This window comes from Pseudophryne corroboree, chromosome 4 (assembly GCF_028390025.1).
Source record: "Pseudophryne corroboree isolate aPseCor3 chromosome 4, aPseCor3.hap2, whole genome shotgun sequence".
Lineage (NCBI taxonomy): Eukaryota > Metazoa > Chordata > Amphibia > Anura > Myobatrachidae > Pseudophryne > Pseudophryne corroboree.
Genome location: NC_086447.1, coordinates 884,559,633 through 884,583,342, shown reverse-complemented (window position 1 = coordinate 884,583,342; position 23,710 = coordinate 884,559,633). Strand labels below are relative to the sequence as shown.

At 47.2% G+C, this 23,710-nt stretch overlaps 1 long non-coding RNA gene across 1 annotated transcript in view; it reads left to right on the top strand.

Annotated features, from left to right (window-relative positions):
• Window positions 1-5,926: 5,926 nt before the first annotated feature.
• LOC134911857 (uncharacterized) overlaps window positions 5,927-23,710 on the top strand; it is a 105,564-nt gene continuing 87,780 nt past the window's right edge. Inside the window, exon 1 of the long non-coding RNA XR_010176905.1 lies at window positions 5,927-6,141. This is a non-coding gene — a long non-coding RNA (uncharacterized LOC134911857). The remainder of the gene's footprint in view (window positions 6,142-23,710) is intronic.

Here is a 23,710-nt window from a genome sequence, read left to right as displayed (position 1 = left end):
CTGAGAAAGAATATTGGAAAGGCAATACCTACAGAACCATCCCATATCCCACCTGCCGGCGGCCCTTTCCAGGTAATACAAATTGACTTCATTCAATTACCCCCTTGTCGGAATTTGAAATATGTACTTGTTTGTATAGATGTTTTCTCGAATTGGGTCGAAGCATTTCCTCCAGCTACAAATACCGCTATGTTTACAGCTAAGAAAATTGTGCAGGAATTTGTATGTAGATATGGTATCCCTAGAATAATCGAAAGTGATAGGGGTACCCATTTTACAGGTGATGTCTTTCAAGGAATGTGTAAGTTGATGGGAATTGATAGCAAGCTGCACACTCCGTACCGTCCACAGGCGAGTGCGAAGGTCGAAAGAGTGAACAGCACTATTAAAATTAAATTGAGTAAAGTGATGGCAGAGACAGGATTGACATGGCCAGAAGCTTTACCCATTGTACTGTACAGTATCAGAACCACTCCCAGGTCCCCTCTTAATCTGTCCCCCTTTGAAATCTTATTTGGTCGACAACCGCATGTCATGATTAACCCTCAGGATGATTTGAAATGTAACAATGAAGTAACTGTAAAGTACTTGATTAACATGAGTAAACAGTTAAGGAATCAAAATGATAATCTAAAGTTGGTGATTCCTGATCTACCTGATAGTAATTGTCATGACATTGAACCTGGGGATTATGTAATGATACGAAATTTTCTACGCTCAGGTTGCCTTATTGACAGATGGGAAGGACCATACCAGGTCTTATTGACTAGCACTACAGCATTGAAAGTTGCTGAGAGAGAGACTTGGGTCCATTCATCCCACTGCAAGAAGGTTGCTGATCCAGAGAAGTCCCGTGATAAGGAACAGACGGTAGAGGTTGTATCACTGGAGTGTCTGTTCCAGGAGGACTGAGGCGGCACCTGAGCCTTGAAGACCGAAAGCAGTTGTCGACTCCCCACTCCCTTTTATTGTTTTTCTCCACTTCCCATCCCCTCTCCCTTGAAAATTCTTTTTCCCCTTTCTCATTTTTCTTCGTTTCCTCCTCAAAGATGGACTTGCCCCAAGAGACTGTGATCCGGATTTTCCTGTTGACCATGATGTTGACCAGAGCAGTCTGTTCCGGCGAGAGTACCATGGAGGTCGAGAGAGGTTCTGGAATGGGTTCTGATGATAAAGATGGAGGCGTAGTTTTCCAAGATCAACCTAACCAACAAGCAAAGGCGAGTATCAGAAAACGATCCGATAGCATTGATCATAGAAGAAATTGTGACGGATTGTTAGCTGAAGAAAACTGTATCTGTAGGCTCTGTAACAATGTCATTGAGGATGGGTGCATAAAGAAATGCCAATCCAGTTTTAATATCCATATGGACCGGCATCCATTGAGTGATTATCACTCCTTAGTGGGTAATGTATTAAACAAAACAGATTGTTGGGTATGCTCTCAAGTACCTCAGGGTCATAGCAAATCAGGACTAGTACCATTTCCTTTAACGATAGGGGAGGTACTTGAGTTTAATGGTGGGAGACCGGTGGACCGGAGGTTTAATATCTCCAGCCCTCCTAGTTTGAAGCTCCACCAATACCACGTGGATAGGTCCCTATTATGTTTTAACATATCCAATCCCAGAAAGCCGGGAAATTGGGAAGTATCATGGAGTAACCACACCATGACCTTTTCACATAGAGCAGATAGAATGCCTACAGATACAGAGCTTGTACGCCACATAGCCAGTAGAGGAAAATCTTTCCGGTATAGATACACCTTAGGAAATAGGATTACTAGAGTTGGAGAAGTATCACCAGGATACTGTGCACATATCGTACAACCTGATACGTGCATTAAGCAGATGGAAGAATTAGGGCTAGGAGATTTCACCTGGAAGGTGTGTAATATGGTAATGTCTTTCTCCGTCCCATATGTTCTCCCCGATGATGCATATTTCATATGCGGGAGAAAGGCGTACAAGTGGCTTGCCCCAAACTCGGAAGGATTGTGTTATATTGGAAAAGTATTGCCTGAAGTAATGACTGTAACACATGACAAAATGAAAGACATACACCGTGGTGCCCAAGCTCCTTATACTCACACTCATTACGAGCACCTCGTTAAAAGACAATTGTCAGAAAGGTTAGAGCATCCGGCCTCTGATCTGATCCATGAATCCACCGGGATTCAGGTTCTGGTGGCGTTAGATTTCACTCGCACCGCTCGAGGAGTGATGAATTATAGATACATTTCCGCACTCGCCAATTTGTTAGATAATATCACTGAAATGTATGATGACACGTTTAGATACACTGGAAGAGAACTTCAAGCTTATAAAACAGAACTGGTACAGCATAGAATGGTTCTTAATTACCTCACAGCAGTGACAGGCGGATATTGTGTTACATTGGCAACACAGTACGGCGTGAAGTGTTGCACGTATATCACAAATAGCACCGAGGATCCGGTCGAGGTCATAGACCAAAAGATGGACGATATTCTCCAATTGAAGTGGGAATTTCGCCGAAAACACAATCTCACTCTTGCTGCTGTAGGTAATGAGCTGACTGGTTGGGTGTCATGGTTGAACCCGCGAAATTGGTTCTCCGGTTTGGGAGACTGGGCTCAAGGAGTCATAATGGATGTTGGGAAGTTTCTACTATGTATCTTAGGTGTCGTTATATCGATTGGATTGATATTTAGATGCGGGCAGGCTTTAATGAGGTGCAAACAAAGTACCAGAGTGATGAGTTTGAGGAGTGAGGAAACTGTAATTAACCTGGATTTGATTTACGACCCAACGATAGAAACAATGATGTGATGAAAATGCGATTATACGGTCCGTTTCTTTCACCTGTTTTTCTGGTTTTTCTCCAAGATAACAAGACCCCCTTGGACGAGGAAGATGATGAGACGCTATACAGACAACGGATGGACCAAAGAAGGAGTTTTGACCACTTGAGATATGGACATTTGATGAACTTTGCCATGGATCCCCAGTTTCCCTAGAATTCTTAAAATTACGCTAGCCCAACATTTTTTTGTAAATCTAATGGCATTGACAAAGCTTATTGCTCACGCCTAATGAGCAAAACAGCGCAAAGAAGACGACTTTCAACTGATACCGAACAAAACTTCAACCGACAGATGTACATTAACCTGACATAGAATACCACTGCATTTTCCATAAGTGTTCTTTATCTTCATCTCTACAACCCTCAGGTAATAACACACATAGTCGATAGGGAATACAGGCACAAATATCAGCAACCACATACCTCCCCTATTCATGTATCATCAACTAAAATGTGCTTCCCCATTTTGTTACAACCACAGCCGAAAAGAGCTCGGTAGAGTTTGACAGCCCATCCACAGACCCTTGATACGGGATAAGAAGGAATTCAAATGTATACTTCGCAATACCTCGAAGCTTGATTTACAACACGTACGGCACGATGATACATGACCCCCCAAACATGGACTCATACACACATGCTTCTGCTATCACACTAGGTCATACCCTCTTCACACCTACTCCTCTCTCCTCCCTCACCCAACCATGGAAATGAATTAACCCCTGACATATATTTTTCTCCTTTTGAAATGTTTTAGAAGGTGGCAGTTATTATTGACTGCCAAAGGGTGGACTGTCAAAGTCAGAGAAATATCTCTATACACACTGCCATATTTGCACCTTACACTGGTCCGCGCTGCGCATGCGTGCGCTCTCCCGTGAAGGCGCATACCCGCTGTTGCGTGCACCCGCTGGTGCACGGTGTGCGTATTTACGGTAAAGTTTGTGTAGTCGTAGCGTGCGACTCAATCGTTACATATTTTCACTAATAATGTATTTTATAGATCATGGTCCCTTTGATAGATTCTGAAAGTTTGGTTAACATAGCATGTTCCTGAACGGAGAGATTCCTCTTTGTATTGTACGAAGGGTCTAACAGGGGTCATACAGCAGTGTTTGGTACCCATCGGAAGAGTATTTAAATAGCAATATTCCGGTGTTGGTTTGGAGCGGATTAATCGCTCGTGCGAATAGTTATGGACATAAGAAGTTTATGTCCATTTACTATTATTTGTTCATACTTAATCATGCGGCGGGAAAACCAGTATCCCACCCACCTGAACAGTTGGAAACAGTCACAGCCCACCTGTATGAATCAACCTATGACCTTTTGTTATAATGCAGAGCCGAATTCCTGTGTCCAATGAACAATGAGATTGTAGGGACCATTGAATTGTATTGTGTGTGGGGCATAAATAGCGGGCCGACCATATCCAACTTCACTCTCATCAACGGTTCTCATTGCTGATAATCGGGAGCTGGATATCGAGGCGCATGCGATCGTTTCCCCTTGTGCGTAAGTTCTCTCCGTAATCATATTGTCTTACTGTGAGCCATTTCTCTCTCTCCCTCTCTTCTCTTTCTCTCGTATTTTCCCTTGATTAGACTTAATTGTATTGTATTGTATTTCCTGTGTAGTTATCTGGTTAGTTGGTTTATGTTATATTGTAGTGTATGCTTTGTACTGTGATTCTTTTTGCAAGTATAATAGTCATAATACATATAATAGGTTTCGGACCCTAAGCCCAGGTATCTGTGTATTCTTTTTAGTGTTAAGTATTCCCTGAGCGTCGGTGACGCTCAAGCAGCTTTGTAGTTAATCAGGTTACACAAGGTTGCACTTACACTTTGTCTCTACTCTAAGGTTTGCTGTGTATTTCATTGCCAAAGGTATAGATATAAAGGTTTAAAGTTGTGAGCGTCTGCATCGCTGGTGATCTCCTCGTGGTCCCGAGCGCCGCTACGCTATAGCGAATCATTACGATAGTCAACAGCCAATAGCGTGCCTGCCTGTGATCACTTGGCCGTGAGTGAACGTGACGCCTGAGCGTCTCGATCACGGCTAAGCGATCGATACGCAACTTGCGTACCCTTACGGTACTTCTTACGTAGATAGCGTACAGTGTTCTAAGACCTCATATAGGGTTATATATACGATAAATATTTAGCTTTATCAGGCTACATGAAATATAACTACATAAATTCCAGATCAGAATGCTACAGTGCTGTGTCCTTTAGCTGCCTGTGACATTGAGATACATTATGCCTCTTCCACATTGTAAAAAGCATCTTTAAATAGAAATAGCTGATTAATAATTACAAGCTGTGTCTATTAATTGCTTATTACTCAGAATATGCATTAATAAGGCACATCATTAAACAATAGCAGCAGCTCATTGATTTTTTTTCTGGTGCTCTCTGCTGGATGGTGAAGCGGACAAGAGGTTGGAATCAAGATTTATAGAAACCACTGTTCTTATTTCTCCTCCATAGACTGTAAGCTCTTCAGTCTAGAGACATGTGGGGGTACCTTTATGTAAACCTTCAGCTGTCTGAGGGGTCATGGCCGGATTAACAATGGGGCGGATGGAGCTGCAGCTCCAAGCCCCCCATTGAAAATAGGCCCACAGACCTCCCTGCAGTGCAGGCAGTAGCCAGTGCTGTCAGGAAAAAAACATTTCCTGTCAGCACATACATCAGCTCACTCACCTCCGGCTGCCCATTCACCCCCATCCCAAACTGGTCAGCCTGTGTCCTGACCGCTTTGTATTGCAAGGGGTGGGGCTTCGGATGGGCAAGGGGGGCGGGACTTCGGACGGGCAAGGGGGTGGAGCCACGTAAATAGTTACGAGACAGCGGCCTCCTGTCAAGACCCTGCCCCTCTTTCATGAGACATGTTATTGTTGGAAAGCTGCAGCAGGAAAGGTATGCTGCAGCAAAAGCAATTATGTTTTGATGGGCGAGGGGGCGGGACTTCGGACGGGCAAGGGGGCGGAGCCACGTAAATAGTTACGAGACAGCAGCCTCCTGTCAAGACCCTGCCCCTCTTTCATGAGGCATGTTATTGTTGGAAAGCTGCAGCAGGAAAGGTATGCTGCAGCAAAAGCAATTATGTTTTGATGGGCGAGGGGGCGGGGCTTCGGATGGGCATGGGGGCGGAGCCTCGGAGATATCTTGACAGGAGGGTCTTGACAGGAGGCTGCTGTCTTTTAGGAGAGCTGGGTCCCTGGATGTCAGAGCTGAGGGGGCATGCAAACCATGTGAGTAGCAGCCCACACCAGGCCCCGAGGTCTGCTATGTAAGTGGTGTCTATGTCAGTAAGTTTTGAAGGGGAAGGGGGGGGGATGTGTGTGTGTCGCTAAGTAAGTAGTGTCAGTGTCAGTAGGTTTTGCGTGTGTGTGTGTGTGTGTGTGTGTGTGTCAGTAAGTAGTGTCAGTAAGTTTTGCATTGTGTCTGTGTCAGTAAATTTTGCATTTTGTGTGTGTCTGTGTAAGTTTTGTGTTGTGTCGTGTGTGTCAATATGTTTTGCGTTGTGTGTGTGTGTTAGTCAGTCCTGCAAGTATGGCAGTACGCTCCGATATGGCGTACCATTAAGAATGTGTCCGTCAGTACGCCATACCCCCGCCACACTGTAAAACACCACCACCAAGCTCATAGATCTTGCTCGGAGGCGCCGCCAGCACCTACTTCCTTTTCCAGGAAAAGGACTGCTGGGAGCATGAAGGTGATGTCATCACCATCCCGCACCTGGCAGACTGGCAGAGAAAAAGTGACGATGGGGTGCTGGGCCAGCAGTGTGTGGGTGGTATTCAGTATACCAGTTGTTGGGATCCCAGCGCACAGTATACCGGCGCCGGAATCCCGGCAACCGGCATACCGACACCTTTTCTCCCTTTTGGGGGTCCACGAACCCCCTGGAGGGAGGATAGCGTGGCGCTTAGGCGCGCCACTGAGCCCGCAAGGGGCTCATTTGCGCTCACTTTGCTGTCGGGAAGCCGGCAGTCTGGATCCCGGCGCCGGTATGCTGGCCGCCGGGAACTCATACTACACCCCGGTGAGTAACTCTAATGGTCGGGACCCCTCCCCACAAGTACAATGAGGCGGCACTACCAAGTTTTGCTGGTGCAGTAAGATTTATTGATCCAGAATCTTACTAAATAAATCTTACTGCACCAGCAAGACTCGGGAGTGCTGCCTCATTGTACTCTGTCCACAGCTTGAAAAACGGAAGGAGGGCACTGGAGCAAATATTCACATCATAACAGGATGAGTGCTGGGTACACAGCTTATATATCATATTTTTTATTCTATAACAAGTGTCACATCCTGCTGTCCTTGTCTCTGTAGTCCGCAGGGACAGGGGGTGTCTGTGCCATGGATTCACATAATATATAACCACTTCACCTAGTGTCACATGGTAACATCCCTTAATGACACGTGACCACGCCCACGGCATGCAGGCACATTACCACTGAGAAAAAAATGCTGTGTGCACCACAGGTGTCAGTAAGAAGTGTCTGTCAGTAAGTAGTGTTTGTGTCAGTACATTTTGCATGGTGTCTGTGTCAGTAAGTTTTGTGTGTGTCAGTAAGTAGCGTTTGTCAGTAGGTTTTGTACTGTGTGTGTGTGTCAGTAAGTAGTGTCTGTCAGTAAGTGGTGGGTGTCTGTGTCAGTAATACCCCTTTCACACCGCAAAAATAACCTGGTATAGACTGGGTATATTGCTGGGTCGACACGTCCCGATGTGTGTTGTGAAAGGGGTCATGGGCGAATTCTGGATTGCCTGACCCAGTAATTCAACCCGGGAATAAAGAAGGGTTGTTCTCGGGTTAAATACCAGGGGGGAGATGTACTAAGCCTGAAAAGTGATAAATATCACTGTGATAAAGCACCAGCCAATCGGCTCCTAACTGCCATGTTACAGGCTGTGTTTGAAAAATGACAGTTAGGAGCCGATTGGCTGGTACTTTATCACTGTGATATTTATCACTTTTCAGGCTTAGTACATCTGGCCCCAGGTCCGGTGCAGTGTGAACGGATCACCCAGGTCGATGCAACCCGGGACCCGTTCACTGCATAGGTATGATCTCATCTCCCAGCGCCGCCTCCGCACCTGATGCCGACTCCATCTCCGCCCACAGATGGCAACCCGAACCGGCAAATTGCCGGGTCGGGTTGGCGGTGTGTAGGGTCAAATGCCGGGTCCCACCCAGGAATGGACCCATTTCCAATTCCCAGGTGGGACCTGGCATTGTGATGGGAGAGCGGTATAAGTATTGTGTTGTGTGTGTGTCAGTAAGTAATGTCTGTGTCAGTAAGTTTATCTGTGTTGTGCGTGTGTGTCAGTCAGTAATATCTATCAGTAAGTGTCTGTGTCGGTAAGTTTTGTGTTGTGAGTGTGTGTGTTAGTAAATAGTGTCTGTCAGTAAATGGTGATTGTGTCAGTAAGCTTTGTGTTGTGTGTGTGTGTGTGTGTGTGTGTGTGTGTGTCAGTAAGTAGTGTCTGTCAGTAAGTGGTGACTGTGTCACTCACATGGCATAGGCCACACCCCCTATTTAGACCACACCCACACCACACTGATCACACACCCACATCACTAGTCACACCACCGCAGCGCTTGTCACACCTCCTGCCGAGGCACACAATAGGCCCTTCCTAAATTTCAGCTCCAGGCCCATATGGACCTTAATCTGGCACTGTGAGGGGTGTCCCGTGCATATACCATATGATTAACACATTCAGAAATAAAACACAATGTAAATCAAGGCTCGGAGACATAGATTTGACAGTAAAGCTATGTTATCTATTTATTAAGACCATACCATGAATATTTAAATACGCTTAGATAAACTAAAGTATGGTGGCAGAGAATGGAAGGCTATGTTCAGTCCACTCCAACAATGGTGGTCATTTCGAGTTGATCGTTAGCTGCATTTGTTAGCTGTGCAGCGATGAGGCAAAAAAATGGCACTTCTGTGCATGCGTATGCAACGCAATGCGCACGCGCAACGTACTATTACAAAGAACGATGTAGTTTCACACAAGGTCTAGAAATGCATTTCAGTCGTACTGCTGGCCGCAGAGTGATTGATAGTAAGAGGGCGTTTCTGGGTGTCAACTGACCGTTTTCAGGGACTGTTCGAAAAAATGCAGGCGTGCCAGGAAAAATGCAGGCGTGGCTGGGCGAACGCAAGGCGTGTTTGTGACGTCAAAACAGGAACTGAACAGTCTGAAGTCATCGCAAGCGCTGAGTAGGTATTAAGCTACTCTAAACCTGCACAAAAAAACTTTGTAGCCGCTCTGCGAACCTTTCGTTCGCACTTCTGCTAAGCTAAAATACAGTCCCAGTGGGAGGCGGCATAGCGTTTGCACGGCTGCTAAAAACAGCTAGCGAGTGAACAACTCGGAATGACCACCAATGCGCCAAACACTAACAACCTGCAATGCCAACTGATATCGCTAAGGGTGCGGACAAACCAATAAATATCCACAGCTAATAGGTATCCACTCAACCCTCTAACATGACTACCCACCCGGTAGGTTGATGACAGCGCCCCTGTCAGGGTGTTCCAGCGACCGATACAAGTCAACAAAGGTGAGCGCACCCTAAACCATAACATTAACTAACGTAACCAAATTTGCACCCGAAGCGGCGACCTGACGTTTTTCCCCACCTAAAAATAGCTAAAAACAAACCACCACAACCATTGGGGAGGGAGAGTGAAAAAGACAGGGACAAAGAGGCTTTGTTACAGCCCACAAAGCCTCGCATATCACCTAACTACACACCTCAGTCTAAACACAATTGGCCAAAACAATCAGGAGGTGCCTCACGAGACCGCCCCCAGACTTGAGGCTGTTTATCAAAAGGCGATTTTTGTTCAATGTTGGATCGATTTTTGATCGATACTACGTTTCAGGGTCTAAATCACACATTTATTAACAGATGATTTTTGACATCCTTTAAAAAAAAAAAAAAAAAATCATCAATTGGTAAACGCATGATTTAGACCCTTAAACACAAAAACAACCAAACAATCAACTGAAATTGACTTTTAGTAAATTTACCGCGTGATTTCCAATTCCATTAATTGTTTAAAAAATGCATAATATTCATTGGCCCCACAGTAAAACATACCACCCAGCATGGCAAATGTGCACTGCTATGGAAAGGGTGTGGTCATGTCACGTTCTAGTTGTTGACACGTAATGGCGGAGCATGCTGTCCCCCCCCATGGGTGAGCCGAATGCTTTTGAATTGATAAAACCAGGACTGCCCTACTAAAATCAGGGCTGTTGAACTACAGTATATGGAATTTTCCATATATGACACATTGAGTTTATATTACTATATTGAATTCATATGGCAGCTATACAGACATTGTCAACTGTCCCTACTTTCCTCATTTAGTGCCGGATTCATAGTTGTACGTAATTCAGGTGACCATGCAGTGATCTGCTCATGCGTAACTGGGCAATACACATGTGCAGCAATTGAATTGCGGTGAGGATTCATTTGCAAGTGATTGACAAAGAGCGCCCGTTTTTGTGGGAGGTAAGGGGAGTGGTGGCAAAAACACGCGAACGACGGGACCGTTTTTGGGAAGTGCATCAGCTGAAGAAAAAAGACACCTCCTGCTGGCATCCGAAGACACAGCACCGGATCACCATCGCGTTCATCAGTCACAATGGTCACAGACATTGGCAATCTAAGCCTAAAGCTTTCTCAGACTGGCCACTGGAACTCCTCCGCCGGGGCCCAGGAGATCTGCATCATCCCCGTCCTGCCCCCAAAATCGGTCCCGTTCCCGACCCCCAAACAGTCATAGGGGGCACTGCAAGCGTTGATGCAGGACACGTTTTGCACATTGAGGAACGAGTCCTGCTCATGTGCAGTCCTTCCACCATCGTAGACTATTATGGGCTCTACCAGCCGAGCTGCCCGACGGCGGATACGGCCGACAGGCGACCCGGCGTCAGTGGGGCAGTGACGGAGGTAGTGAAGTTTCTTCACTCCCCCCATCACCAGGCTCCATAGCAGTGCAGGCAAATATAGACGATCTCGTCCATACTGGCCTGCATGCACAGGCGACGGGGCACCAGCGATGAACGAGCACGGGGCCGCACATCGTTCATCGCTGGTGCCTCCACACTGAAAGATATAAACGGTATCTCGTTCATTAATGAACGAGATCGTTCATATCTTTCACTCATATCGCCCAGTGTGTAGGGCCCATTAGATTTGCATACAGCTATCAATCAGGCCAATAATTCCAGATTCAAAAATATTTGTCCTTGGAATTACTTGTCCCTATTTTTCAGTATTGACCATCTGCATAATACAATTCTTAATTTTCTACATGTTAGCGGAAACTCTTATCATCTGGTCCTACTCTGGTCTTTAGAATCCAGTATTTATTGCAGAAGCGTTTTTCAAATGCAAAAATCTGACATTACAATGGAGTTCAGAACACAGGACATGTCATAATGATGAGATTGCAGCTCGCCGATCAATGGGGGGTCATTCCGAGTTGATCGTAGCTGTGCAAAATTTTGCACAGCTACGATCATCTTTCCTGACATGCGTGCGGACGCCCAGCATGGGGCTAGTCTGCCCCGCATGTCAGTCCGGTCCCACTCGCAGAAGTGCAATGATATCGCACAGCGGCGATGCCTTTGCACTGCAGGAGTAACTCCCGGCCAGCGCAGCTTTAGTGTGCTGGCCGGGAGCTACTCCTCGCTCCCTGGCCCGCATCGGCTGCGTATGACGTCACGCAGCCGCTGCGGCCCGCCCCCCCGTTTGGTCCGGCCACACCTGCATTGGCCGGACCGCGCCTACGAAATGGCGGCCAAACGCCGCAGGTTCGGCCCCTCCCGCCCATCGATCACTTCTGCCTGCCTGCTACGGCCTTCGCCCGTCCCGCATGCGCAGGCGCACTACGGCGCATGCGCAGCAGGTACCCGTTTGCTCTGCTGCATTAAAACGCAGCGAGCGAACGGGTCGGAATGACCCCCAATGCCCAGCAAGTCTGTATCAGATGTGCTCATATGCGTCATATGATATGGGGAGTAAGATGGATTTGTACAGCTATATGGAAGCATGCATTAAGCAACCTAGAAATTATTTCTAATAAACAGGACACTGTTGTTGGAAAAAAAATAACACAGATCATCTCTAGAAATGCCACAAATCATTACAGTACTGTATAAGAGGTAAAAGATTACTTATATATACTTGTACTTCTATAGGATGTAAACAAAAATAAGTGATATTTTACACAGCTAACATAATGGGTACTGTCTCACACACACACACACGCACACACACACGCATGCACACACGCACACACACACACACACACACACAAAAACTCACTCTCCGTTGTGGGTCATTCCTAGTTGATCGCTCGCTAGCAACTTTTTGCAGCGCTGCGATCAGGTTAAATCTCAGCAAAACTGCGCATGCACCGCATTGCGCAGGCGCGTCTTACAGGTACAAAGAGGATCGGTGCTGGGTGATCGATTTAACAAAGAATCCATTTGCACAGCCGATCGCAAGGTGATTGACAGGAAGAGGGCGTTTATGGGTGTCAACTGACCGTTTTCTGGGAGTGTTTGCAAATACGCAGGCGTGTCCAAGCGTTTGCAGGGCAGGTGTCTGACGTCAATTCCGGGACCAAAAAAAATGAAGTGATCGCAGCGGCTGAGTAAGTCCAGAGCTACTCAGAAACTGCAAAAAGCTTTTTTTGTGCTGTCGGCTGCAACAGCGTTCACACACTTGCAAAGCGAAAATACACTCCCCCATAGGCGACGACTGTCTGATCGCAGCGCTGCAAAAAGATGCTAGCGAGCGATCAGCTCGGAATGACCCCTATTGTCTCTCCTGGTTGCGAGGAGTCAGACAGGATCTTGTTAGGTTACACAAGTGCACAGTTGTGACATTACAAGTGCTCAGTCCTCACACATCTCTTCTCAAAGCAAATTGAATTTGTCTTTCTCCTGCTGTCATCCTGAAAATCTGCTTTGTGTGCAGAGCGGCCCTCGTGTCATCTCGTGCCTGTCAGCTTCCCCCTCCCCAGGGTCAGCGTGCACTGGAGTACACCTAGGTTACAGCATATGCACACAATTTGCATTATTTGGGGACAGACGCTGCTGAAACAGATGTCTAAAACCACAGAGTATAACAGACTTTTATTTCATGGGTTCGCTCAATGCACTTAGTGGTTGTACTGTACACAGCAGAGGAAGCAATTTCAAGCCCACAGCCTCTGGTTTCACGAGTGATATCGCTGCATTCCTGATTAGGAAAGAAAGACACATTAGGCTGCACCACCAGTGGAGGGAGCCCTGACAAAATCTCCCCTTGCCGAAGGACCACACCCTTTTCCAATAAACCACATTCCCAAAAATTGGGACATTGGCCCTCATTCCGAGTTGTTCGCTCGGTATTTTTCATCGCATCGCAGTGAAAATCCGCTTAGTACGCATGCGCAATGTTCGCACTGCGACTGCGCCAAGTAACTTTACTATGAAGAAAGTATTTTTACTCACGGCTTTTTCTTCGCTCCGGCGATCGTAATGTGATTGACAGGAAATGGGTGTTACTGGGCGGAAACACGGCGTTTCAGGGGCGTGTGGCTGAAAACGCTACCGTTTCCGGAAAAAACGCAGGAGTGGCCGGAGAAACGGTGGGAGTGCCTGGGCGAACGCTGGGTGTGTTTGTGACGTCAACCAGGAACAACAAGCACTGAACTGATCGCACAGGCAGAGTAAGTCTGAAGCTACTCTGAAACTGCTAAGTAGTTAGTAATCGCAATATTGCGAATACATCGGTCGCAATTTTAAGAAGCTAAGATTCACTCCCAGTAGGCGGCGGCTTAGCGTGTGTAACTCTGCTAAATTCGCCTTGCGACCGATCAACTCGGAATGAGGGCCATTGGGCCTATTTCAGTAAGACTGCAAATTCTGCTAATTAGCAGAATTTGCAATTCTTCTGTTTGCATGCTGGGGGCCACCCATCGCAGGGCAAGGCAGCCCAGCAGCAGAAATTGCGATCGCATCACAATTTCTGCTTGTTAGCAGATATTAAGGTTGCCTCCTGCCTCCTACCGTTTCCCCCGTCGCCGCCCCCGTTTCTCCGTCGCCGCCCCCCGCGATGCTCCATCTCCGCAGCTGGCCCCCGGCATGCAAAAGAAAGGATTGCAGACTCTGCTTTTTTTTTTGCCCATTGTAGGGCAAGGCCGCCCAGCACGCAGAATGGCCTGCTCAGCGGCTGCGACCGCAATTTACTTTTGGTCGCAGCAACTGTGGATGACCCCCTGCAGCCGCAGCTAGGCTGCGCATGCAGACGGTCAGCCGCCATATTTCTCATTTAAACAGCTGCGTGTGATGTCACATAGCCGTCCCGAAAATGCTGCAGACCCACCCCTGTTTTCCCCGCGCCACCCCTGCAATGCTCCGTTTCCACCTCCCGAGCGCCTCTGCCTGTCAGTCAGGCAGAGACGTTCGCAGCCAATGTGATCAGATCACATTGGCTGGTCACGAACGCGCAGGACGGGACTTGTGCATGCGCATTGGAGCCGGGAACGGGGTTATTGCACCTGGATAACCGCTGTGCCTGCTATAGGACTGGTGTAAGTTTTGATGTCATTGCGCATTCGGACACTCACCGGGGAAGGGCTTGGTCGTGGCATTTAAAGATGTGCGACCGGCAAAAGACGCAGATATGGATGTGTCTGTATTCGATGTAGAGTGAATCCAAATGACAGGTAACTACAGCTTCAGCTTCATACCCGATACATTACAACGGTTTAGCCCAGAACCCTGCATCGTTACAATTTGCCACCTATACATCGGCACATAAGGGGTGAATGACTTCATTCAGCTGAGTCACAGAGGGCAGGAGAACTGCTCAGAATCTGGCAGCATCCAGAAAATAAATCTCAATAAAATTACAGATTCCTGTTTGGCGTTTACATACAACTGAGAACGAGCCAAAGTAACAGTCTGGGAACGAGCCAAAGGGAGAGAGGAACCCAGGGCATGTTTTTAATTGGCCTACAAAAGGAAAATTGTGTATTCTGGCCCCGAGAAGCAGGTGGTGGCGGATAAAGATTCACTTGTACTGTCCTCAAAGTGGAGAGGTCCGTGTGACAGAAGGGACCCCTGGGCCGCCTTCTATCGCTCTGTTTAATGTCTCTGCCTTTGGAGACGGGTGGCTGGCGGGGTGTTTTGTTCTGAGATCTTCAGGTGCTTCTCCCTCTCACCGACATGAAAGCAGCACTGAGATCAGAGCGGCACAGCCCATGGTCTGTGTATATTAACCCCTCAGACCAGGCCTTGTGCAGAGGTACACTGCTCGTCTTATGGTGGGATAGACACGTACCCAATAGAACTCATTCCCTGATGCTAATGTAACTGGGGGATGCCTCTGCCCACTTCCCTGTATTTATCTCCAATCAAATAACCAAGTAGATTTCTTCTATATGTTTAGTGTGAAGCATTTCATAGAAATATGCTCTAACATTATAATACAGCAATTTCAGTTACTGTATATAATAATATTCCTCCGGAGACGGTGATATTTAATCCATAGGAATGAATGGACGCAAATATTTTATTAAAATCGTAATTTTGTAATGAGTATGATAGATTCAATGGATGCATCATCGCTTGGAAAGTGATAAAATGGAGAGTGAAAAAGTACCAGCCAATCAGCTCCTAACTGCCATTTTTCAAACACAGCCTGTGACATGTTAATTAGGAGCTGATTGGCTGGTACTTTTTCACTCTCCATTTTATCACTTTCCAAGTAATGATGCATCTAGCTCCACTATGTCTTACATTTTATACAGAGTTCTTGCATTGATCTGACCAATCACAGTGAGAATAACACAGAGGAACCAATAGCAATGCAACAGATACTGTCACATGGCCAAAACAAGGGGTGGATTATAGTCAGGCTCACTAGCAAAATGCAGAGGGTGTACTCAGTGGTGCAGTCTGTCCTGCAGCAGGCCATACTCTTAGCCTTACTGGGATATGTTATCCTGCTCATGTCTTATATCAGAAGCACTACAGATGTGTCCATATTCATCTTAAATTCTCGCAAATAGCGTGCCAGCAACTGTTCACGGGCACGTGTGGTTGTACCCTCTTCCATAGGAATGCATGGTGCATAAGCATACTGAGACTAGTTGCGGTGGGGTGCGAATAATCATATACCCTGCAACAGTTTACACATAAAATCGGTACAAATTCAAAAAGGGGGCGTGGCCACGGGTAATGCCCCTTTTCCTATACTTTCAATGGAAGTTTGGAGATCCAAAAATCGGTACAGACCATAAAAAAAAAGGTACTATACCTGCCAAAAAGGTACAGTTGGAGGGTATGTAATCACCGCTGTGATGAATACGCATGAGGTGGCCAAAATGTGGTAGATGAAAATGGACACATCTGTGCAACTCACATTTCCTTGTTTTTATTGGACCAATGAGTTAGAGCCATCAGAAAAAGACACGTGCTGTCACTAGTGGTCAGAGAGATGGAGGGAACCTGCGCTGCAGAAAAGCACTGGATGGTGCAACAGGAGTCTGTATGTAAGACAGATTGGTGTGTATTTTCTCATACGTCCTAGAGGATACTGGGGACACTTCAAGAACCATGGGGTAAAGATGGGATCCGGGTCTGTGTGAACTGGGTCCTCCCTCTATGCCCCTCCTCCAGACTCCAGTTTTAGAATTGTGCCCAGGCAGACTGGATGCACTTTGAGGAGCTCTACTGAGTTTCTCTGAAAAGACTTTATGTTAGGTTTTTTTATTTTCAGGGAGAACTGCTGGCAACAGTCTCCCTGCATCGTGGGACTTAGGGGAGAGAAGTCAGACCTACTTCTGTGAGTTTAAAGGCTCTGCTTCTTGGCTACAGGACACCATTAGCTCCTGAGGGTTTGGAACACTAGGTATGCCTAGGGGTTCATTCCCAGAGCCCACCGTCACCCCCCTTGCAGAGCCAGAAGTCAGGTGAGTAGAAGAAGATAGAAGACTTAAGTGACGGCTTCTGAGGTACCGCACAGCGATCGCGCTGCGCGCCATGCTCCCACACACACAGCGGCACTACAGGGCGCGGGCGCCCTGGGCAGCTTAAACCTCATTATTTAAGGCTGGCAAAGTGGCACTAAATCCTAGTCCCCGCCAGGATGATTATCTTAAAAAATAGCGGGGCTGAAGCAAGCCATTAAGGGGGCGGGGCTTAGCCCTCACAGCTCTCATCAGCGCCATTTTCTGTTCACAGAGCTTCAGAGACGCTGGTCCTTCCTCAACACTGCTGTGCAAGTAACAGGGTGCAAAACGGGGGTGATGGGGGGGGGGCACAGTTAATTTGGTGCAAAAATAAGTTATTATAAAAGCGCTACGAATCTGAGGCTTTATATTAACGTTTCAGAACCGGATTGAGCGCTGGGTTGTGAGCTGGCAAACTCCCTCTGTGTTTCTCTGACAGGCTTTACTGTAGGTCTGTCCACTATTTGCCCAGTGTGTCTGTGGGTATCGGTACACGTGTGTCGGCATGTCTGAGGCTGAGTGCTCTTCCCAGGAGGAGACTGTGTTAGGGACAGAAACGGCTGTGGGAGTGACCCTGTCGGCACCGCCGACTCCTGATTGGGTAAATCTGTTGAATGCCTTGGATGCTAATGTGGCTCTTATTAATAAGAGATTAGATAAATCTGATTCTCAGAACCAGGCATGGAAGAAATCTGTGGAGGATGTGTTATCACAGGTCCAGAGTCCAGACCCCCTCGGGGGCACATAAACGTTTGTTTGCTCAGTTGGCAGACATAGATACCGACACGGACACTGACTCCAGTGTCGACTATAGTGATACCAGATTAGACCCAAAATTGGCAAAGAACATTCAGTACATGATTGTGGCAATAAAGGACGTGTTACATATCAATGAGGACACGGCTGTTCCTGATACTAGGGTCTGTATGTATAAGGGAAAGAAACCTGAGGTAACGTTTACTCCCTCTCATGAACTGAATACTCTTTTTGAAAAAATGTGGGAAAATCCTGACAAAAAGTTTCTGATTCCCAAAAGGATTCAGGTGGCATATCCGTTCCCCTCTGGGAATAGAGAGAAGTGGGAGTCACCCCCTATTGTGGACAAGGCTCTATCACGGTTGTCTAAAAAGGTGGCTTTACTGTCTCCTGACATGGCGGCCCTTAAGGATCCTGCGGATCGTAGACAGGAAAATATGTTAAAATCCATTTACGTCACCACAGGTACACTGCTCAGACCAACCATTGCATCGGCGTGGGTGAGTAGTGCTATCGAAAAGTGGGCAGATAACTTGTCATCTGATATAGATACCCTAGATAGGGATAGCATCCTTTTAACGCTGGGTCATATCAGGGACGCTGCAGCCTACCTAAAGGAAGCGGCGAGAGATATTGGCATTTTGGGATCAAAAGCCAATGCCATGGCAGTTTCAGCTAGGAGGGCATTGTGGATTCATCAATGGAATGCTGATGCTGACTCTAAGAAAGCTATGGAGTCTCTTCCATATTAAGGTAATGTCTTGTTTGGTGACAGTCTCTGATTTGGTATCTACGGCTACCGCGGGTAAGTCGTAATTTTTGCCTTATGTTCCTCCACAACAAAAGAAAGCTCACCACTCTCAGATGCAGTCCTTTCAGCCAAATAAATACAAAAAAGGCAGAGGTTATTCCTTCCTTGCTAATAGAGGAAGAGGAAAAGGTAAAAGATCTCCGGCCGTGGCAGGTTCCCAGGAGCAAAAGTCCTCCCCGGCTTCTGACAAATCCACTGCATGACGCTGGGGCTCCTCTGCGGGAGTACGCACCGGTGGGGGCACGTCTCAGGCTCTTCAGTCAATTCTGGGCTCGTTCGGTCCTGGACCCATGGGTTTTAGAAATAGTGTCCCAGGGGTACAAACTGGAGTTTCAAGACGTTCCCCCTCAACGTTTTTTTCAAATCGGCCTTACCAGCTTTTCTTCCGGACAGGAAGGTTGTATGCGATGCAATACAAAAGTTGTGTCTAAATCAAGTCATTATCAGGGTTCCCCCATCTCAACAGGGAGAAGGCTTTTATTCAAGCCTGTTTGTGGTCCCGAAGCCGGACGGCTCGGTCAGACCAATTCTGAACCTAAAGTCCCTCAATCTTTACCTAAGAAAATTCAAATTCAAGATGGAATCTCTCCGAGCCATGATCTCCAGTCTGGAGGAAGGGGATTTCATGGTGTCAGTCGACATAAAGGATGCCTACTTACACATCCCCATATATCCTCCGCATCAGGCTTACCTGAGATTTGCTATTGTAATGGCGGAAATGATGGTTCTCCTTCGCAAGCAAGGAGTCACAATTATCCCTTACTTGGACGATCTCCTGATAAAGGCGAGATCCAAAGACAAGCTGGTGCAGGACATTACGCTCTCCCTGACAGTTCTACAACAACATGGTTGGATCCTAAACTTGCCGAAGTCACAGTTGAATCCGACGAAACGGCTGTCGTTTTTGGGAATGATTCTGGACACAGAATTACAGAGAGTTTTTCTTCCAGTAGAGAAAGCTCTGGAAATTCAGAGTTTGGTAAAACAAATTCTGAAACCAGCGAGAGTGTCAATCCATCAATGCACTCGATTTTTGGGGAAGTTGGTGGCGGCCTACGAGGCCATTCAATTTGGCAGATTCCATGCCAGAGTGTTTCAGTGGGACCTGTTGGACAAGTGGTCCGGATCCCATCTGCACATGCACCGGACAATAATCCTGTCCTCCAAAACCAGAATCTCACTCCTGTGGTGGCTGCACAGCTCTCACCCCTCCTAGAGGGACACAGGTTCGGGATCAAGGACTGGATCCTAGTAACCACGGATGCGAGTCTCCGAGGTTGGGGGGCAGTCACTCAGGGGGAAACCTTCCAGGGAAGATGGTCAAGCCAGGAAATGTGTCTACACATAAACGTTCTGGAGTTAAGGGCCATTCACAATGGCCTTCTACAAGTGGAACATCTTCTTCGCAATCAGTCCGTCCTGATCCAGTCGGACAATATAACAGCAGTAGCGCACATAAACCGCCAGGGCGGAACAAAGAGCAGAGCGGCAATGGCAGAGGCCACAAGAGTTCTTCGCTGGGCGGAAAAACATACAGGCGCTCTGTCAGCAATCTTCATTCCAGGAGTGGACAACTGGGAAGCAGACTTCCTCAGCAGACACGATCTCCATCCAGGAGAGTGGGGTCTTCATCAAGAAGTATTCACAGAGGTGACAAGTCTTTTGGGAATTCCTCAAATAGACATGATGGCGTCTTGCCTCAAAAGGAAACTTCAGAGATATTGTTCCAGGTCGAGGGACCCTCAAGCAATAGCAGTGGACGCGCTAGTGACACCATGGGTGTTTCAGTCGGTATATGTGTTCCCTCCGCTTTCACTCATTCCAAAGGTGCTAAAGATCATAAGAAGAACAAAGGTTCAGGCAATCCTCTTTGTTCCAGACTGGCCAAGGAGGGCTTGGTATCCAGATCTCCAGGAATTACTCATAGGAGATCCGTGGCCTCTTCCTCTACGAGAGGATCTGTTACTGCAGGGGCCGTGCGTTTATCACGACTTACCGCGGCTACGTTTGACGGCTTGGCGGTTGAACGCCGGATCCTAGCCCGAAGGGGTATTCCCAGTGAAGTCATTCCCACACTTCTTCAGACTAGGAAAGGAGTAACGTCTAAACATTACCACTGTATTTGGAGAAAATATGTGTCTTGGTGTGAATCCAAGAAGGCTCCTACGGAAGAATTTCAGCTAGGGCGTTTTCTCCATTTTCTACAAGCAGGTGTGGATGTGGGCTTAAAGTTAGGCTCGATTAAAGTACAAATTTCAGCCTTATCGGTTTTCTTACAAAAACAATTTGCCTCCCTTCCAGAAGTTCAGACTTTCGTGAAAGGCGTTTTGCACATCCAACCTCCATTTGTGCCCCCAGTGGCACCATGGGATCTTAACGTGGTGTTGCATTTCCTTCAATAACATTGGTTTGAACCTTTACAGAAGGTAGAGTTGAAATTTCTCACTTGGAAAGTGGTCATGCTATTGGCCTTAGCATCCGCAAGGCGGATTTCTGAGTTAGCGGCTTTGTCTCACAAAAGTCCGTATTTAATCTTCCATGAAGATAGGGCAGAGGACTCGTCAACAATTTCTACCGAAGGTGGTTTCATCGTTCCACATGAACCAGCCTACTGTGGTACCAGTGGCTACTGACGCCTTTGCTGAGTCAAGATCTCTCGATGTTGTCAGGGCTTTAAAAATGTATGTCGCCAGAACGGCGCAAATTAGGAAAACGGAAGCTCTGTTTATCCTGTATGCTTCCAACAAGATTGGGACTCCTGCTTCCAAGCAGACCATTGCACGCTGGATCTGTAATACGATTTAGCATGCTCATTCTATGGCTGGATTGCCGTTGCCGAAATCAGTGAAAGCCCACTCTACCAGAAAGGTGGGCTCATCCTGGGCGGCTGCCCGGGGGGTCTCGGCATTGCAACTCTGCCGAGCAGCTACTTGGTCGGGTTCAAACAATTTTGCAAAATTTTACAGGTTTGATACCCTGGCTGATGAGGACCTCATGTTTGGTCAATCGGTGCTGCAGAGTCATCCGCACTCTCCCGCCCGTTATAGAGCTTTAGTATAAACCCCATGGTTCTTGAAGTGTCCCCAGCATCCTCTAGGACGTATGAGAAAATAGGATTTTAATACCTACCGGTAAATCCTTTTCTCTCAGTCCGTAGAGGATGCTGGGCGCCCGTCCCAGTGCGGACTCTATCTGCAGTTATTAGTTATGTTTACACACAGGTTGTGTTATGTTATAGTCATCCTGTTGCTGACATTGTTCATGCCGTTGACTGGAGTTCTGTTAAATGCCATGTTGTACGGCGTGTTTGAGGTTTGAGCTGGTATGTATCTCACCTTAGTTTAACAATAAATCCTTTTCCTCAAATGTCCGTCTCCCTGGGCACAGTTCCTATAACTGGAGTCTGGAGGAGGGGCATAAAGGGAGGAGCCAGTTCACACCCCTTTCAAAGTCTTAAAGTGCCCATGTCTCCTGCGGATCCCGTCTATACCCCATGGTTCTTGAAGTGTCCCCAGCATCCTCTACGGACTAAGAGAAAAGGATTTACCGGTAGGTATTAAAATCCTATTTTCTTCTCTATGGGGGGAGATGTATCAAGCAACAGAGAGAGATAAAGTGGAGAGATACTGTATATAGTACCAGACAACCAGCTCCTGTCATTTTACAGGCTACGTAGCAGATTTATCAAAGTGTAGTGAGAGATAAACTGAAGAGAGATCTAGGGGTCTATGTACTAAGCCGTGGAGAGAGATAAAGTGGAAAAAGATAAAGTACCAGCCAATTAGCTCTTAACTGCCATGTTATAGGCTGTTTGAAAAATGACAGGATCTGGTTGTATCGTGCCGCTATAACACTTCCTGCTACGCCTCATTACCGAGGTGAAGCAGGAAGAGACATCGAAGCAGGGAAGTGAAAACTCTCCCCCTCTGTGATGCCCCCTGAGCACACAGCTTAGTATCTCTCTGCCCGGCCGGCTCCACTGTGCATGTGTGGAATCTTGCTATTCACGCGAGATCCCCTGCGCAGTCCGGAGCCGGCACCCGCCACAGCCAGGGACAACTCTGTCCCTACTGTGGAGATAGGGCATTATCACCTGCAGCTGCTGCTGTGGAAATCGACAGCTGCAGGTGTCGGAACGGTCGGCATACATTGCCCCCTCATATTGGTGTGCTGCGATCTGTTAGATCAATATGGACATCGACACTGTGCCGGCACCGCAGCTGTCAGTGGGCTCCTTAAGCTTCTATTGGGCAACACCAATGGGTTCCCGATGATAGGTCAACAGTCAATAGGTCAACCTCATATGGTCAGTATGCATTTAGGTCGACAGGTACAAAAGGTCGACACAATTTGCTTTTCTACTTTTTCATCATTTACATTCACGTGAACTATGATTGGTTACAGTAACCTACTAACCCGAAGCGTGGCGAGCAAAGTGATGGTACATGTCTCCACTAATTTGGCATACATAATGTTAAACATACAGAATGGCCTGTAAACTGACAGCTATGAGCTGTTTGGTTCGTACTTTATCTCTCTCCACTTTATTTCTCTGAAAGGGGTCCATTTATCATTAACATTTGTGTCAAATGAATGCAATCAGGGGATAGCCACAAATATTTATTATTCCGCAAATGTATGACAGTGGGCCCGATTCAGACCTGACGGCTGCTGTGCGTTTCCGCATAGGGAGCGATTATCGAACTTCTGCGTATGTGTATGCACCGCAATGCGCAGATGCATCGCAAAACAGCGACAGGATGGTGCAAACATTTTGATCGCACAGTGGTGGTCATTCCAAGTTGATTGTAGCCAGCAACTTTTAGCTGCTGCTGCGATCAACAGTCCACGCCTATGGGGGAGTGTATTTTAGCTTAGCAGGGCTGCGATCATTTGTGCAGCCCTGCTAAGCTAAAATTTTTTCAAGCAGAACAAGACCAGCCCTGGACATAATTACCCTGTGCGATGGATCCAGCGATGCTAGAGCCGGCTTTGACGTCACTCCTCCACCCTCCGTTGTCCTGGACACGCCTGCGTTTTACTCAAAACTCCCCGAAAACGGCTCCAAACGGTCCGGATCCGCCCATCCACGCCTCCTTCCTGTCAATCTTCTTAGCGGTCACCACTGCGACTGCTTCCGTCGGTAGCCGCGACATTTCCCGGCGCCCCTTGTCGCCGGGCAACGTCGCGCATGCGCACTGCGCCCGCGCATTCCGTACCCGTTCGCATTGCAGAAAAAAAA